At 43.7% G+C, this 19,075-nt stretch overlaps 1 protein-coding gene across 1 annotated transcript in view; it reads right to left on the bottom strand.

The window, feature by feature from the left end:
- The window catches only part of LOC124796073 (chondroitin sulfate proteoglycan 4), a 543,527-nt gene that overhangs the window by 161,318 nt on the left and 363,134 nt on the right, over positions 1–19,075 (bottom strand). The gene's annotated exons all lie outside the window — the stretch shown is intronic.

Here is a 19,075-nt window from a genome sequence, read left to right as displayed (position 1 = left end):
TCACTCAGTTCTTTTGATACAGAGGGCAGCTACCCCTCTGACGGAACACCCTGAGGTAGTGCCGGCTAACCATCTGAACTACCCAAACACGAATCACGCCCCGTCCTCAGAGCAGGTAGAGCACTTGCACGCGAAAGGCAAAGGTTCGAGTCTCGGTCCGGCACACAGTTTTAATCTGCCAGGAAGTTTCATGCCCGTCCTTTTACTGATGTGTTCGTTCGCTGTATTCAAATTTGTGTCTGTATCGTGGTGCAATGTCCGTTTGGAACTGCGAGGTTTAACTAAGGGGAATCCAGACGTACGTAGCTCCAATTCGTTTTACACAAGTACCACGTGTTGAGAATCTTGCGTCCCGTTCTAGAAGCCCGTGGTGTAATGTCCGTTTGGAATATTGATGTTTAAGGAAGGGGAATTCAGTCGTGCGTTGCTCCAATTCGTTTGACACAAGTACCACGTGTTAGGACTCTTGCGTTCCGTTCTGGAAGTTCTGACTCTTGAATTCCTTTTTCGTAACACAGATCACACCTGTTTATTTGATGTTTTCATTTCTGTGAGAGGTCTATATGCGGCATTTCGACTGCGTCACTATTAATTACATTTACTTGCGACGGTAATATATTCTCACACAATTTCACATATTCTGTAACCAACGTATGGTATGGAAATTGCCAAGACTAGAGAAGGAGAACAGATACGTCAATGACTGGATGGAAAGTACATAATTTGGTGTAGAAAAAATGGGGTACAAGGAAGATTTGAACATTGTTGTCCCGCTTTGCCGTCCAACACCGTGGCCACATAACCACGATGCAGTGGCTCATGCTCTTCGCTCGATGCTGCACGTTTTCAGCTTGGATCGCTCACTGTTTCTGTTTTGGTCGTTTTTTAATATTTTTTCATATTTCAGTAGGCCATCTTCCTGTTTTCATGCTTGATCTGTGTTTTTTGTTGACGGGCTATCCACTGGGACAAAAAAAAAGGTTCAAATGGCTCTCAGCACTATGGGACTTAACTTCTGAGGTCATCAGTCCCCTAGAACCTAGAACTACGTAAACCTAAGTAACCTAAGGACATCACACACATCCATGCCCGAGGCAGGTTTCGAATCTGCACCGTAGCGGTCGCGCGGTTCCAGACTGTAGCGCCTAGAACCTCTCGGCCACTCCGGCCGGCTCCACTGGGACATTTTACCACTAAAACTGACGGGAGAAGGGGCGGGGGCGGGGGTGGGGGTGGGGTGCGACAGGAAGTTTCCCTTGTAAGAAGAGAGGATGAAATCCTGGCCCAGCCGTAGTGATTCGTGATCCCTGTGTCTTTTCTCTAGTAAAGGATGTGGCATATTTATAGTATTACCGTTGTTCAGTTCCATTCTGTTTCCAGTGACTACTTTGTCAGCGAAACGTCAAACACTGACCTTCCCACGCTTGCATTAAATTAATTTTGACGTTTCAGCGAGGTGTGTGGGAGTAGGCCTGGGTGCAGCTGCCAATCTGGCAGTTTCACGAGCTTCACGTATCTGAACTGACGGAAATGCCAAACGTTATGCAATGAGCATGTAACATGAGAGTCACTTGTCGATTTGCGATTTCGTTTCATCTCTGTTACAATTGCGCGATAGTTAATTACGTGAGCTTGGTACATTTTACTGGGAGACGAAATTATTCGAGCTCTCCCCAGAAGCGAGTGGGTCTGTGGCTTGGCAGAATGCGTTCTCATGGTGTCTCAAAAGCAGGAAAGAACTCTTGGATTACAGCCAATTTTCGTGAAAATGGTACTGTTTCCCAAAATGGTTATTGTGGACAGTTCCTCGCACTGATTCGCTTGTCACAGGCACACTACCACCAAGTGTTGGAGGGGTGAAATTGGCCTTTGAACTCTCACGTCGGAAAGGAGCCGCCTTCTGGTGCCTCCTTGGCATCAGAAAGCTCGTACTTCTAAAATTACGGACTGTCCAATCCAAAGTCACGTCTCCACCACAATGAGCGGCGCAGATGGTGTTGAATAATGGAGAGAGACTGTTCAAAACCAGTGCAAACCACGTGAATCGTAATAATGCTTTTTGCTAAGTTTCATTGGAAAGTTTATGCCCCTTTCCCCTGTTTTTAAGTCGAAAAATGAACATACTCGTTCGTCAAACTGGCAGCAGCATGCAGTCTCCCCTCCGAGTGAAGCTCGGGATTTTCGTGCAGTTCATGAGGGAACTTGGATTCGAGAGGCTTCCCTTCTCGGCTGTCGTCTGGTTCTGGCGCCCTGTTGCTGTACTTAGAGAATGTAAGTTTCACTCAGGCAGTACAAGCCTTCTTTTAAGAAGCTCTCATTTAAAGCATCTTGAAATCCCATACATGTATATATTCTCATTTTTGCCAGCTGCTCTAATGTGAAAGTCTTACTCATTTTTGATTAAATAAACGTGGTCCTACTGAGTTCACAGTCATTTTATTTTAGTTTCCTACAATTTTCGGAACATTGCTCTGCATTATTCGCTGTAAATTGTCCTCTTCATTAGATTAAATAAAAGTTCTGCATTCTCGATCCTACTTACATAAGGAGATCCTAAAATTCTTACAACAATCCTATGATTAGGTGACACTTAAATAATAGATATAAGGATCCGCATTTCTATGACATTTCCTTTATTGTGTCGAGTTTCTATTGTTGGCAGTAAGAAGGCACTATTTTTAAAGATAAAAGATATACAGTGGTGTATCGAATGTTAAAAATTCATATGTTTTACTGTAGGAGAACTTGACGGATAAGCTATTCAGCCTTACTTCGAAATATTTCTGGTCTGTTAATTATGTCACTATTTGTGTTACTTGTGTCATATGTCCCGTGTAGGAACATTCTGCATTTCTCACATTTAATTTTTGCAGGCACTAAATCAGAAACTTACATCTGAAAGATGTCTTCTTCAGAACACTAGCAGTGTAATTTTCGAACAAGTTGACCGAACAATGCAGAACTGATAGTTCAGTGTTTTCATACCTGTGAGACATGCTGATTAAAATTTCATATTTATGCGAACTTATTTTCAGACAGAAGAACCATTCGCACAAATGAAGAATGGTGAGTGTAGGTGATGGCTGTTGGGTATGCTGATCGTTGCTGGAACTTTTCAGGTGGAGATCGCCACAGAGCACGTCCAAATGACGTACACGAGCAGCTTACTTCCTTCTTTCGCACTTCGCGAGAGGTAGGATCTTTCGCTTGAGGGATACGGTGGCACTGCGAAGGAGTTTGTGAGAGTAGTGCAGAGAGATACCTGCGCGAAGATGGTTTTGTTGCCATTCTGCTGAGCCCAAAGCTATGCCAATTAAAATCAAACCGTCACATACCAACCTACCTTAGATCTCCGGCTAAACTATTGACTGCAGAACGAGCGATAACAAGCTGGACTACAGTTAGACAAAAACAGGAGCGGCTCCTTCCAGAAACACTACACCAAGAGATCGTAGGGCAGGTCAACTGTCTCTGACGGATGGCAACAGTTGGCATCTCGGTAGATGTTACAGTCCCACGAACAATAGAGAACAGATTACTACAATTCGCTTGAAGATATAGAGGTGCTTCACGTCGTTTTCCGCTGATGCCATACCACATGTAACATAGATTTGCCTGATGTAGAGCGGAAATCAGCTGGGATATTGAGTGGCATTCTGTAGAGTTCAGTGTTCAGTTTCGCTTGTGTAACGTTTTGTGAAGGGTCATGCAAGTCAGTGACTCTCGAGGTCAGTACCTTACACTGATGTCGATGATAGTTATCAGTTCTGATTGGAATGAATGTTAAATGATTTAACACCCCTTATATGGTGAACATCTCAGTGAACTTTGATAAATATTGAACACATCCTTCAATGACGCTTTCAGCCAGTGTAGAGGGTGGTTATAATTACACTTCCGCTAGCTGAGCCAGTGCAGACGGAAAAACATTTACCGTCTGGGTACCCATCTTCAGAGGACTGATGTTCAGACTGTGTGCTGCAGTATTTGCCGTTAGGGTTGAAACACCTGCATTAGAGTGGTAGACAGGCGACATGGGTGTGGACAAGGTGAGCAGGCATTTACTCCTAAAGCTGTTTTATCGCAAGGACAATAACAGTGATGTTACTCTTCGCGAGTATCGACGCATTAAAGAAATACGGAGACGTCTTCTTTCTGCAACCGGTTTGAAGAACATAATTTGGGAGTTCGAATTAACTGCAGATTTACGAATTGCTCTTGGGTTAGGTCGATGGAAAACTGCACCACATATTGTTGAAGATACCACTGTTGTCATGACTGAGAATGCTCGACGGAATGTGCAATCTTCAAGCAGCGGACGAGTTGAACATCCGCAGTGTACCGTTCGTTCGGGAAGCAATAGAACAAACTCTAGTGCGTTCCCAGGCTATCATGGATGCAGATGACCGTCACACTTACCAACGTACGCAATCTGGAACGTAAACATGGGACGCAATTAACAAACATTACCATCCCCCGTGGAAATTACAAAGTGTTTTCTTCAACGGTTTACTCAGTGTTTCTCTTTCGCATGCCCTTACAAACGTTTCCACAATGTTTCATTGTCTTACGGTCACTCGTTTCCCGCGGGAAACCTATTGAAATTTAACTGTAACCACTCTGTATTTTGTCTAGGTTGTAGTGTTGGGAAGGTGGACGACGAATAGTTCTGGAACACACTGCGAAAGAGTTTGTGAGAGTAGTGCAGAGTGATACCTGCGGGAAGATGGTGTCTGTTGACATTTCTGCGGCGCCCAAAGCTATGCCAATTAAATTCAAACAGTCACATACCAACCTACCTTAGATCTCCGGCTACACTGTTGATCAGTGTGTCATCACAGTTACCGCTTAGTATACTTCAGCAGGAGCTCCAGACTTCGCGGAAGTGTCACTGCGCAGAGGTGTTTCAACACTCTTGAAGAAAGGGAGGTATATGTTTACCCTACGTCACATAGAAGGCTGGAACCACGCGACTGCCTAAGTCTGTTACGTCGTCTTCTTCTTCTGTATTCGGTTGGAATCAACGCTTCCGTTACATTAACAGAATTTTTTTGGGAGTGAGTCAAAAGACTACCGTGGGACTACCGAAGCACTTTAAATGCGAATGAACGTCATTATCTGTGTTCCGCAAGCCACCGTACGGTATGTAGTGGAAGGTAGTCCTGCTACCACTAAAATTTGCTCCAATTTTTAATTCACGAGTGGTGCGTGCGGAGAACAACTGTCGGTTAACCTCAGTTTGGCCTCTTATTTCTCTAATTTCCTCACTATGGTTGTTCTCTGAATACATCTGTGAGAAAAAGTTTTCTCATTTTGACCATTCCGCGAGGTCCGTGCGAGAGGAATAAATAAGTTGCCTAGTTCTTCTTGGAAAGGAAGCCCCAGAAATTTTAACTTTACACCTGTTTGTATTGCACGACCTGTGTCCTGTAGTGTCTGCCTTTGATGTTTGTACATCTCTGTAACGCTCTGGAGTTTACGAAAGGACCCATTTACGAACCGCGCTGCTCTTCTTTGTATTTTATATGTCTCTCTGCTCAACTCAGATCGATGACAAATACTCAATAATCGGATGAGCGAGTCTTTTTTTGTGTCTCTTCTTTTGTGGGTGCATTGTGTTTGCTTAGTATTCAGCCAATGATTTTCAGCATGGCGTCTGCTCTTCCTACAACAGGTTTTATATGGTCGCTCCACTTCAGACAACTCCATACAGGTATCCTTAGAGTTTGGTGTGACATGCCGCCATTAGTGTATATGCACACAATTGGGTCGTTAGACTTATTTATGTGCAGTGCATTATGCACGTTCAAGCTCAAGTATCTCACCCCACATCAAGGTTCAAAAATGGTTCAAATGGCTTTGAGCACTATGCGACTTAACTTCTGAGGTCATCAGCCGACTAGAACTTAGAACTAATTAAACCTAACTAACCTAAGGACATCACACACATCCATGCCAGAGGCAGGATTCGAACCTGCGACCGTAGCGGTCGCGCGGTTCCAGACTATAGCGCCTAGAACCGCTCGGCCACACCGGCCGGCCCACATCAAGGACCGATCCTATAATTCTTCCTGCATTTCGCTATATATATCGTCCATCCTGCATATCACTATGTATACAATATGATGAAAAGCGTTTGGACACCTATTAGTGGACGTTAATATGGGGTATGGTTGACACTTCGCTTTTATGTCGGGTATCAATGAGATGTCTACATGCCTTTGGAGGAATGGCAACCCGTACGTTCTCAAGAGCTGAAAGCTGAGAAGGTAGATATGTTGGATTCTGGGGTTTCGTGCGAAGTCGACGTTCTAACTCGTTCCAAAGGCGTTCCGTTCCGTGCAGTTGCAACTCGGGGCACTCTGTCGATAGACTCACGGGTGCTGCTTCGCGACAGTGAGCACCGTCAAGTTAATAAAACCACTTTTCCAAATTGCTCCTCTACTGTACGCAGTACACAATGCTTCATCATTCCTTGTATCCACATGTTGCATTATTGTAAGCGCGAGGAGAGTATCACATCCTAATCACGAAAAACACACCCATAACGTAACAACACCTCCTCCGTATTTCACGGCAGGAATTCACCAAACGAATAGCCTTCCAGCCGATTGCCATGAGGTATAGTGAGACTCTTCACTCTAAAAACCTCGTTTCCAGTCATTAACTACCCACTAATATCGTACTTTATCCCAACTGCAGCGTCGCTTAGCACTGACTACAAAAATGTGTAGCTTATGGGAGGCTCGCTGATCCCTATTCCCCATTAACACTCTACGCACCGTCCTTGTGCTAACTGACTGGAGGTAGATCTCTGGAACACACTAATTATTCGGTCCGCTGATTTCATGCAACTTTTTATAACCTCTCCATGCGGTACTCGATGGTCCCTGTCCATTAGTAGATGACGTCTGCTTGATCTTGGTGTAGCTATTGTTGTTCCTTCACAATCACATCACAGACAGTCGACCTGGGCAGCTTTGGATGGGTTGAAACGCCCCTCACGGATCTCGTAAGCGTATTGTCATATCGCTGGCTGAGTTGTGGAGTATCTCTGCGGGCAGCCGCGTCGGAAGAGTCGAGTGCGGGACACGGAACTGGTGTGTTTTGTTGTGGGTAGCTCCGCATGTAAGAAGCTTTGTTAGTATTCAGGTTGAAGTGTTGCTACAAGTGCTGTTACAGTAAAGTGATGGAATATGGAAGTGATTCAGAGGAAAGTGCGTCAAGAAGTAATAAAAAAATGAGCAGTGTCACCGATAACGTATTTGTGTATCCTCTCGTTGCGTGTCGTACCGTACAGTATCAATCATCCGCGCCGTGTTCGGTCTCTCAGAATGAACTAATGTGAACCAGTAATACTATTTACCATAAAAGAGAGCATTTAAGTGCCAGTGTCTTGTGGCGAGCGTGAGGACGTGCGTTCGATCATCGCGTTTCCGCATTATCAACAGCCAACCGCGGCGCGACTTTTACGCGCACGCTCGTACAACTGAGAACTGTGAACTGTAAATTTAACTTTGTGAACAGTGTTAAAATATCATTACTAGTGTCAAGGAGGACTGGTACCAGATATCTGTGTATGCGTGACGAACGTAAGAACTTTCGTGCGATCATTCGGCCTCCGCATTATCAACGATCACCCGCGTCGTGTCAGTTACGCGTACGCTCGTCTGAGTGATATTGTGGACTGGTGATCATCCATTAATTGGGATGAACACTTATGAATTAGAATGTAAACAGTGCAACCTGTGATTTCTTATCGCCTCAGAATATAGTTGCTCATACCAGACGTAGAACAGTGTTGTGCTCTGACGTTGAGTGGCTCCCCTGAGTTGCTTGCATATTTAGATAGATAATTTCAGGCAAGCCAGCAGCAGTGTGGAGCAGAATAGTACGACCGCCGCGAGATTATCAGGTTCGTGGTGTGGACAGGGCACACGGTCACGAAACGGACACGAAACGACAACAAGTTTAAAAGGTACCACCCCACCCATTTGTATCCCCAGGCGTTTTACAATCTGTTACTTAGGTGATATCCAATGACTAGTACCCGTTCGAAGTCATTGAGCTCTGCTGCTCGACCCATTGCACTGCTACTGCCTTTCTACTGAAAACAGAACATTCCCTCTTATACCAGCGGGCCCGTCTCTCATGACATCTAGTGTTTCACATTTCATGGGAGGTGTCCGTATACAGTAACAGCCCCATAAATACCCACTTTGTCTTTAGAGATCTAGTATGATATTAATATGTTTATGATTTCCGCAATTTTTTGTTGGTGCATCAATATGTTTTAGATATTTCACTACACCTGTACCCCAAGAATCATTGTTCCCAAATAATAAACATGGAAAGCAAAAAAGGGCATTTTTAGCCTTTGAACCACTTCGGCTCGCGGGCTCAAGGTCAGCATCGAGATCGCGTCTCAACACCACCTACCGGTAAAATGTGCTTGTAGCTCTCGTTGTTGCTTTAAGTCGAAGGTAAAGGATCAGTGTGACTTGAGCAGATGTGCAGGGTGGCTCGCAGACGTGTGCTCTAACCGTATCGTCAAATCAGTGAGTTTGAGGGCGCTAATGGCATGAAAGAAAGTGAGGCGTCCATCCGGAAAATTGCTGCTGGAATGTGACGAAGTGTTTTGGCAGAGCAACGGGTATGTGCAGAATGGTTCACGGAAGGCCGTAGAACACAACGAGACGGGTCAGGTTGCACCATCCAGACCACCCACCGAGTAGATCGACACTTCATTCGAATGGCATTGCAGGACAGATCTGCATCCTGCTCGTCTCTGGCACAACAGTGGAACAATGTAACACATCGTACGCTATCAGGGGTGACAATCTGTCGCCGTTCATTACGGAATGGGTTATGTGTGCGTCGTTTACTTCTCCGCCCACCTTCGACGAATGTGCAGAAGCATGCTGGAGGCAATGGTGTTTGGAAAGATGATGCTGGGAACACGATTGGCATCAGATAGTGTTTTCGGACTAATTCAGGTTCCGTTTGTCTGAAAATGATGGCGGCATTTTAGTTCGGCGAAGGCAGGGGAAGCGGTATCACAGTGGCTGTCTTCGAACAAGACATGCAGCGGCAGTTCAAGCGCTTATGGTCAAGGGTGCCATCGGTTTACAACCACGAATCACAATTGGTGCGTATCCAGAGCACTGTGACCAGTGTGATCCACGTGAATGACTCCTGCAATCCGTAGCCATACCCTTTTTCCTTAAGACCCCAGACGGCCATTTATCAGCAAGACCGCAAGTTGCTGCACGAACATGTGCCTTCTTGATGTTGCAGAATGTCAGCGGTTTGCCCTGGCCTCCAGATCACCAAACTCGTCGCCAATCGAAAATGTGCGGGGTACGTTGAAAAGACGAGTGCAGCGCCGTGAGCCAATGTCAACCACCACAGATATACACTCCTGGAAATGGAAAAAAGAACACATTGACACCGGTGTGTCAGACCCACCATACTTGATCCGGACACTGCGAGAGGGCTGTACAAGCAATGATCACACGCACGGCACAGCGGACACACCAGGAACCGCGGTGTTGGCCGTCGAATGGCGCTAGCTGCGCAGCATTTGTGCACCGCCGCCGTCAGTGTCAGCCAGTTTGCCGTGGCATACGGAGCTCTATCGCAGTCTTTAACACTGGTAGCATGCCGCGACAGCGTGGACGTGAACCGTATGTGCAGTTGACGGACTTTGAGCGAGGGCGTGTAGTGGGCATGCGGGAGGCCGGGTGGACGTACCGCCGAATTGCTCAACACGTGGGGCGTGAGGTCTCCACAGTACATCGATGTTGTCGCCAGTGGTCGGCGGAAGGTGCACGTGCCCGTCGACCTGGGACCGGACCGCAGCGACGCACGGATGCACGCCAAGACCGTAGGATCCTACGCAGTGCCGTAGGGGACCGCACCGCCACTTCCCAGCAAATTAGGGACACTGTTGCTCCTGGGGTATCGGCGAGGACCATTCGCAACCGTCTCCATGAAGCTGGGCTACGGTCCCGCACACCGTTAGGCCGTCTTCCGCTCACGCCCCAACATCGTGCAGCCCGCCTCCAGTGGTGTCGCGACAGGCGTGAATGGAGGGACGAATGGAGACGTGTCGTCTTCAGCGATGAGAGTCGCTTCTGCCTTGGTGCCAATTATGGTCGTATGCGTGTTTGGCGCCGTGCAGGTGAGCGCCACAATCAGGACTGCATACGACCGAGGCACACAGGGCCAACACCCGGCATCATGGTGTGGGGAGCGATCTCCTACACTGGCCGTACACCACTGGTGATCGTCGAGGGGACACTGAATGGTGCACGGTACATCCAAACCGTCATCGAATCCATCGTTCTACCATTCCTAGACCGGCAAGGGAACTTGCTGTTCCAACAGGACAATGCACGTCCGCATGTATCCCGTGCCACCCAACGTGCTCTAGAAGGTGTTAGTCAACTACCCTGGCCAGCAAGATCTCCGGATCTGTCCCCCATCGAGCATGTTTGGGACTGGATGAAGCGTCGTCTCACGCGGTCTGCACGTCCAGCACGAACGCTGGTCCAACTGAGACGCCAGGTGGAAATGGCATGGCAAGCCGTTCCACAGGACTACATCCAGCATCTCTACGATCGTCTCCATGGGAGAATAGCAGCCTGCATTGCTGCGAAAGGTGGATATACACTGTACTAGTGCCGACATTGTGCATGCTCTGTTGCCTGTGTCTATGTGCCTGTGGTTCTGTCAGTGTGATCATGTGATGTCAATAAAGTTTCCCCTTCCTGGGACAATGAATTCACGGTGTTCTTATTTCAATTTCCAGGAGTGTACTTTGAAACCAGGTGAAAGCAGCCTGGATGGTTATACCATAGGACGCAATTTGGGCCTTACATGCGTCGATACCATGAAGCATGGAACAAGTTATCAGGGTTCATGCCCACTAGGCAACAGGGCACGCTGAACCGAGGTGACTGAAATGCTAATCATTTCTGCAGGTCATACTAATATACATGTTCTGTAAATGTGAACGTCCTATCTCTAGTCATTCAAGGTGTTCTGTTTTTTTTCTGACTTTCAGTGAACGTTAGCTAATGATCACCAGTCGCCACTGTGTAATTCACTTTCGTTCGCTGCGCACGTACAGGAGCGGATGTCTGAGCAGTCGGCAGACTGCGTGTCAGCCAGCAAAACCGTCTTCCAAAACTGTCTGCAGTCAATCGAAAAGTGATTTAATGTACGGTATAAATAAAAATAAGGCACCTGTAATGTAATGTGACGTTCCAGATTTCAAGAGCATGACTAAAAATCAATGTTTAACACTGAATAGCATAATCTTGTTTGGAAGTAACACTGCTCCGTCTCAGTCAACTTGACTTTGCCCACTGCGTGCTTCCAAGATCCCACAGTATCTTCAAGTGGATTTATTGGTTTTGGTATTTTTTTATTTATTAGTAAATATTAATCAGTCGCAGGACTCGAAAACCAGCCATTATGGACGAAATAATAAGCCTATTTACGTTGAGTGTACACTGTCAGTTGAAATCAAAGAAGCATAATCATTAATCAACGTAATTTGGCCATTAATTGATACACAGTTTTCGAAAACTACTTTGTACGCCAATGCACTAGGTAAATCGCCATTATGTTGAGATTGTATCATGGTTCATACCGATGGGTGCAGTAGGTTAGCCTCGGTAGCGACGCCATTTTCGGTTGTCTATCCGAAGCTGCTATTCTGTAAGCTTCTGAGAACTTGTTACCGAACGGTTGTCCCGCCGGTTTTCCAACAGTAACGAGTGGTGTTTAGGTTTCGGTATGGCTCACTTGTTCGATTCGATGTGATTTATTTACATCTAGAATTCGTTATTTTAGACATATTGAGTGGTTTCAGCTTCGGATTTAGTGATTGTGTTACTGAAAAATCACCAGGACTCATCTGGGTGGAATGTCTTCCATTGTTAGAAATATGGTTTTGTATTGTTGTTACTGTGAATGATTATAACATCAAAAAACAGTTTTGGTCTATATTCTCACAAAATAATTGTTATTATTATGTAATTAAGAGTTTAAAAATCATTAAATTTCAAAAGGTTGACTCTACTTACATATATCACATGAGAGTTAGCTGAAATTAGTAGTGACTTCGCGTACTTATTTCCGCAAATGGTCTACTTAATAACTATCGAAACACCTTTAAAACTTTCAAATAACAATTGAACGGAATTTTGTGAAGCCTGATAGAGGAAACCATCCAAAGTTTCATGCATTTACGGCTTACACCCGCATCATTCGGCAACTGAGTCAGCCTGCGTCTCTCTCGTCTGGAATTATGCGGAATTAAGTACTGAATGCATGCGAGTTGTAGTAGCCAAGCGGAGCCGGCACGGTAGCTTAGCGTATTCGGTCAGACGGTTAGCTGCCTTCTGTAATAAAAAAAAGACTGAGTTCATGGACCAACGGCGACCTGAAACTGGTGTCTTCTGACGTCCGCCCCGAGCATATGCAACGAACTAAAACGAACAAAATGAGAAAAAAAAGGAATAAAGTGGGTGAGGCAACAGACTGCAGTTCCAAAGGTCGTAGGTTCGCATAGCGCTTGGTACGAAAATATATTTATCCTGTTCGTGTTTGTAACACATTCTGAGACATCTCTAATCGTCAAAGTTAAGTATTTTCTGAAATATTAGTTGTTATTTAAATATAAGGGCGCGCTTTCTCAGTAATGAGTATCTTCGATTTCATGACTTCTATATGTTTAAGAAATGAAAGATGAAATTGCTGTGGGTGAAACAAGATTTATATTCTTTCTTGTCACAAATAATTCACCTTTTTTCTGAATACGTAGCGATTTCCGTGTATGTGGCCAGACAGGAATCTAAGAGCATAACTTAAATTATTGCTAATGAAACTAGCAGCAATCGTCTTTGTACCCTTGCTTGTCACAAGTATTTACCTGCGATCGAATCTTTAACAATAGTAGACAGAGATGAAACATCCCCGCCATAATATTTTTAGACTGTAAGTCCATGTATGAAACATTTTGATCCGTCAGATGCATGTTATAAACTACGTCAAGCTTCAAAAGCTGCACTAGCCACACGCTCTCGAAAAGGTGTTTTTAAAATTTTGTTTTTAAGAACCAAATTGTTGATGTATCTTATAGGGAAGTAAACTACTTCATCATTTAGACCTCTAGGAACGTATTGACTTGGACTAACAACAATAAGATAGTAAACTTGAGAATATGAAATTAAAAATTATGCAGTACCATATAAAAAAGTAAAACTGTGAATGTAAAGCAAAACTAGGGACTTCAGTGTGTCTCGTCATACTCACGTAGGGACACGGGTAGTTATAGAAAAGTAGGAATGACTCCTACAAAATCCGTACAGCTGGCAACACTACGTTCAAGGCATGTTGTTAATTTTATTTATGCTAGCTGGTGTAAGAGAATCAGAAAACATGCATACAAAGCAATGTGCAGACTGAAAACGGTGAATTTTTGTAAGCTTAGCTGGAGAAGGAATGAAATTATTATATTATACCTATTATATTTTGACTGGTTATTTTTGTTGATATTCAACAGAATTTTCGCAGTTATTATGACTTTTTCTGTTTCACATTTCAATTTTTTTTATGTATCTAATATTATTTGTTTTACGAAGAAATAGGTCTTTCTTATATTCCACTGCTTTATTTTCTGTCGTTATTGGATACATGCCCCATATGATTTCGAATAATCAACTTTCACTTTCACAATCATTCTAATAATACGAAAATGTTTACTTGGAGTACTTACCTTTTAATTATAGTAGTAACCTACCCGCAGAATTTAGTGCGTAGGCATCTATTCTCAGGTACATAATAACTTTTCTGTGCCTCTTATCTTGTGGCATAACACGTATGCAATCTCACCACATCAGAAATGAATAAAATGGTAATTTTCGAGTGTACTACGTTCCCCACACCAGTCTCCCCCCACATCCGCCACCTATTGGTAATTTTCTGAGGACACCCATGTCTAACAGTGCGCATTTCATACAGATGCACAAGAGATTTCAGAAAACTGTGTGAACAGAAGGCAGAACACTCTTAGCGATAGCCAACGATGTGCCCGAACGCGACATAAAATTTTGCGGTCCGTCACCAGTGCTCGGGTTAGCTGTCTTTCGCGTAGTTCAGGTATTTTGTTTCGATTTTCATTGCCAATTTACAATGCGTGCGGTTCTCTTTGGCCTATACCGTCCATAAATGGTTTACTGTTGTCGACAGCCATTCATCCTACGACAAAATGACACTCGGAAAGGCCAGCAATTCATTCTCGTTCGAATTCTGTAGCTTGCTCATAAGCTGTCCTTTGGACTCGTTAGATTCGACCAAGCATAGTGGTCTTTTATTCAAGCTGCCCGGTGCACGACAGCAAAACACAAAATGCGACACTCCTGTATAGCCCGTTCATTACCGACAATGTATGCCCAACAGTCGTTCAAACTGCTCCGCCCAACATAAACGCTTGCTGTCGCTCCGTAATTGTAAACATTTTCACGTCACACTTCGCTTTGAATTTCCTTTAAACATTATACTCGTACACGTTTCCTTAATGGTATTCCAATTTGCAGAAACAATAAAGCTTTTGCGGGAAGCAGCTAGGTATCAAATTGTACGCAGGTATTGTACAAAATGTTGGCGACATTACAGCAACAGTGTTAATTGTGACACGCAACAGCATTTGTCGTTCGGGCGAAAACCACCAAATTGCAGCAACGCTCGACTTTCTCTTTGTTTCGGCAAAGGTACTAAACTGTTTGCCTGTGCCAGTTAACGCAATTAATATGTAATTATTCTCTGGACATACACTCAGTTTTATATCTTTGGAAATAGAGGCAAGTCATTAGCCAGAAGTGACAAGGAGAAAGTTAATACTCCTTTTATCAGGCCGTAAGTTATAGTAGCTGCTAAATAGTTTGATGTAGTTCGCATTGCTGTCATCAAAACAGATACAGCCACTCCAGCATCAATAAATCAATTCACAACACAACAATACTTGCACTGAGTACGGAATACTACGCTATGCAAAACGAAAGAAAAAATAATTGAAATAACGACCAGAGAGAAAGTCGAGGAGAACAGGACATATGTCCTTCATTCGCCGATTTTCAGAACTACGATAAACGACAAACATTGTCATAAAGTGCGCACCTAACGATAATAATAGCTCGTAAAGATTAGGTTCAGGATGGGACGCAAAAAAAAAGCTTGAATCTCTGGAAAAACATCGCATCCGACAATGTCTTATGGCATTATATAGTTGTTTTCCGACAATTGGTTACCTATTTGACTCCTGCTTTTCTACGTTTTTTTTCCCGAGTGGATAAGCAACACGTCCGACCACTACTTATTAGAGTGCTCAAGGTATACGAGTTGGCATAGCTAGCGGTATCAGTGGACAGTACCAATGTTTTCGAAAACGATGGGGTCGAAAAATTATTTTCTGTTCAAAGATAACAAGGTAGCATTTAAATTAAACTGTTTCTCTCTTTTTTAACAAGAAAATAACACAAGTGCGACTTGGATCAAGTGTGAGATAACAGATGTAGGTCTACATTCGGAAATGTGTCACCCGCAGCTGCTATATTACGCGAACGAATAATGTTCGGCCAAACAAATAATGAAAGTGACACGAGATAAAACAATATAAATTATCTCTTGTGACAAGACCCGTCACAACATGTACTGGATCCGAGGTTTAAACTTAATTTTGCTCATTTATGACGTTTCAGTCATTGTTTCCAGACCTGCAGTAAAAGCAACTCTTGCTTTTCAAAACTACGCGACATGACCCGTCGGGAAGAAGATTAGTTCCATTATACATGAAAAGTCAAATGTCCCAGACCGCTACACGGAATAGTAAAATGTTTTCTTCCTTTTTTTCGAGCAAAATGCTATGATTTGCACCACTCGAGCGTAAATCACGGACCAGTCCACTCTTCAACAAGTCACAAACTTTTCCCCAAGTCCAGCTATATTACACGGTCTCAAGGCAGTATGTATGCTCCACTGACTAAAATATAATCTTCGTACATCCATATTTAAATTGGATAATAGTGGGACATCTGCTTGTATCATTTTCATTAAAAATGAAACTCCTCAAGCTGTACGTAAGATTTCATATTTATTTGGCTACTAGTTTCGACGTTGGGTCAACGCCATCTTCAAGCCCGTACACTTTGTGATATCAATTGTGTATGGCTGAGTACTAGAAGTCCGCGGTGAGACCAATACGTGCTCCACATAAGATGCTGCCACAAAAACGCCCATCTTCACTTCACTAACCAACAATTACTTTTGTTTTTGTTTTATAACTCAAATGTCAGCACCGGAAATCCATACCTACCCAATAAACCCTTTCGTTGTCCCACCTGCAACCTGCAAAGAATTTCTAAAGTGGAATGACACTATCTGTAGGGAAATGAAGAGCTTAAAGGAAAAATAACTGGCAGTAAATCGTGTATTTTTTCTTGTTTTTCTTTTTTTGTTTTGAAACATAGGACACTATGTGGCATTTACTGACATATGTGAATCCGTATCTTGTAGGTGGAAATGAATATTAAATCGAAGTCCTGCTAATGCATTCGAAGAAGACTGAAGCAGACAATCGTAAATGTGATTCTACCAAAAAAATGGTTCAAATGGCTCTGAGCACTATGAGACTTAACATCTGAGGTCATCAGTCCCCTAGAACTTAGAACTACTTAAACCTAACTAACCTAAGGCCATCACACACATCCATGCCTGAGGCAGGATTCGAACCTGCGACCGTAGCGGTCGCGCGGTTCCAGACTGGAGCGCCTAGAACCCTCGGCCAGATTCTACCAACTGTAAAAATACTTTATGCAGCAATAACGGAGAACCGCCGTTTCGTATGGCATGAGTGAGTTCGTATCAAAAAATTTGACGAATATCAACGGGACTACCATGTGTAAGAGTATATATAAATGTAAATGCTACTGTTATCAGTGTTCCTTGGGTTCTTTTTTATTTTTATTTTTTTTTTTTTTTGCATCGTACCGGAACTGTAATACTGACTTCATCTCTTACGAAATTAATATGACATCAGTGCAATGTTTTGAAGATGTCAGCCTGGAAGAAAATAACATCCAGTATCTACTTGAGTGATAAAACGATCCAAGCAATTTTATTTCCTATGCAAATAATTTTTTTTTCATGTTGGAAGCATCAACAGCCTGTACCATCTGTTTCGCTTTTCACTTGTCTGGAATACACGTAAAGCTCCGTTTGTTTTCATCCACGGCACGATACAGCTGTCCTCATCACTAAGCACAGAGTTCGCTCCGCAGGAATGTACTCTGGTGCAGCAGTTGTAGAGCAAATGATGACTTGGTTAAAGAAGAGAGAGCTCAGAGTAACAACTTAGGTAATTGAGGTTAACAACGGCAATCACGAAAACTGCCGTTTTCTGCAGAAAAAACAAAGCACAAAAAGAACCAGAGTAATTCCAGGGAGCTGGAGTGGATTTACCTGCACCGTGAGCTCAACAGGCACACACACAGACTCACACACACACACACACACACACACACACACACACACACAGGGAGAGACAAACAAGCGGGCTGCTTTGACAATAGAGAATGCCGCACCGCCGCTTACTCTGCTCTGTGCGCGGACAACATTCAATCATCGTTTAGAGATTACAGCATTCGGCCTTTTCAAAGCGATGCACGTGGAAACGACTACCCACAGCCCGCTTCGTCCGCCGCACCACTAGTGTATAATGCATTCAATTCGCAACTCTCACAACCGTATTTCACGTTTCTACAAAGCTCTCATTAGTGTTAATTCAGTGAGGGTACATTTGTGTATTTGGTTAGTAATACATGGTGGCACATGACACAAAACCATTTTGGCAATGCTTACAGGGTGTTTTCGACAGAAACTGTTGACCCTTTCATCGCACTTACGGAATTATGGAACAGTATTATGAATGATATTCAGTTTTTTACAACTAGCTATTCTCGTTTTTAGGACTACAGGTAACAGGTACGAGCTGTACCATTGCTGCTGCGGGATGCACATATTGAAAATGCCCAAGTGAGCCGTACTGTCACTGATATTTCGAAACGCTTCAAGATAGGAACAAAACGAGAAGTGGCTAAACGCTAATTGATGAAGCTCACCTCGCGATCAATACTCGCAACTCTTTTATCTCTTAATCCATTGAACCAAATAGTTTAAAAACTGAACTTTGTTCACAGCAAGAGTAATCAATAATTAGAAGGCTAAGAGGGGTAGTGACATAAAACACTCGTTAATTGCACAAGAAACATTACTTACATATAGAAAGGATATACTGTATGTCACGCGGCACATTTGCAGTTCCGTGTTTACGTCACTTTAGAGGCAGAAAAGGGGTCCGCCTGCAGTCTTGGCATATAGCATATTTCCTTACTGTTTTTAAATCAACCAACGTTATGTTTCTGAGTCCTCTTATTATTAGATTCGACTGCCGCCATAATATACATACACTACTGGCCATTAAAATTGTTACACCAAGAAGAAATACAGATCATAAACCGGTATTCATTGGACAAATATATTATATTAGAACTGACATGTGATTATTTTTTCACACAATTTGGGTGCATAGATCCTGAGAAATCAGTACGCACAACAACTACCTCTGGGGGCAATAACGGCCTTGATACTTTGGGAATTGAGTCAAACAGAGCTCCGATGGCGTGTACAGGTACAGCTGCCCATGCAGCTTCGACACGATACCACAGTTCATCAAGAGTAGTGACTGGCGTATTGTGATTAGCCAGTTGCTCGGCCACCCTTGACCAGACGTTTTCAATTGGTGAGAGATCTGGAGAATTTGCTGGCCAGGGCAACCGTAGAACATTTTCTGTATCCAGAAAGGACCGTACAGGTCCTGCAACATGCGGTCGTGCATTATCCTGCTGAAATGTAGGGTTTCGCAGCGATCGAATGAATGGTAGAGCCACGGGCCGTAACACATCTGAAATATAACGTCCACTGTTCAAAGTGCCGTCAATGCGAACAA

This window comes from Schistocerca piceifrons, chromosome 4 (genome assembly GCF_021461385.2).
Source record: "Schistocerca piceifrons isolate TAMUIC-IGC-003096 chromosome 4, iqSchPice1.1, whole genome shotgun sequence".
Lineage (NCBI taxonomy): Eukaryota > Metazoa > Arthropoda > Insecta > Orthoptera > Acrididae > Schistocerca > Schistocerca piceifrons.
This window is presented reverse-complemented; position numbering and strand designations above follow the sequence as displayed.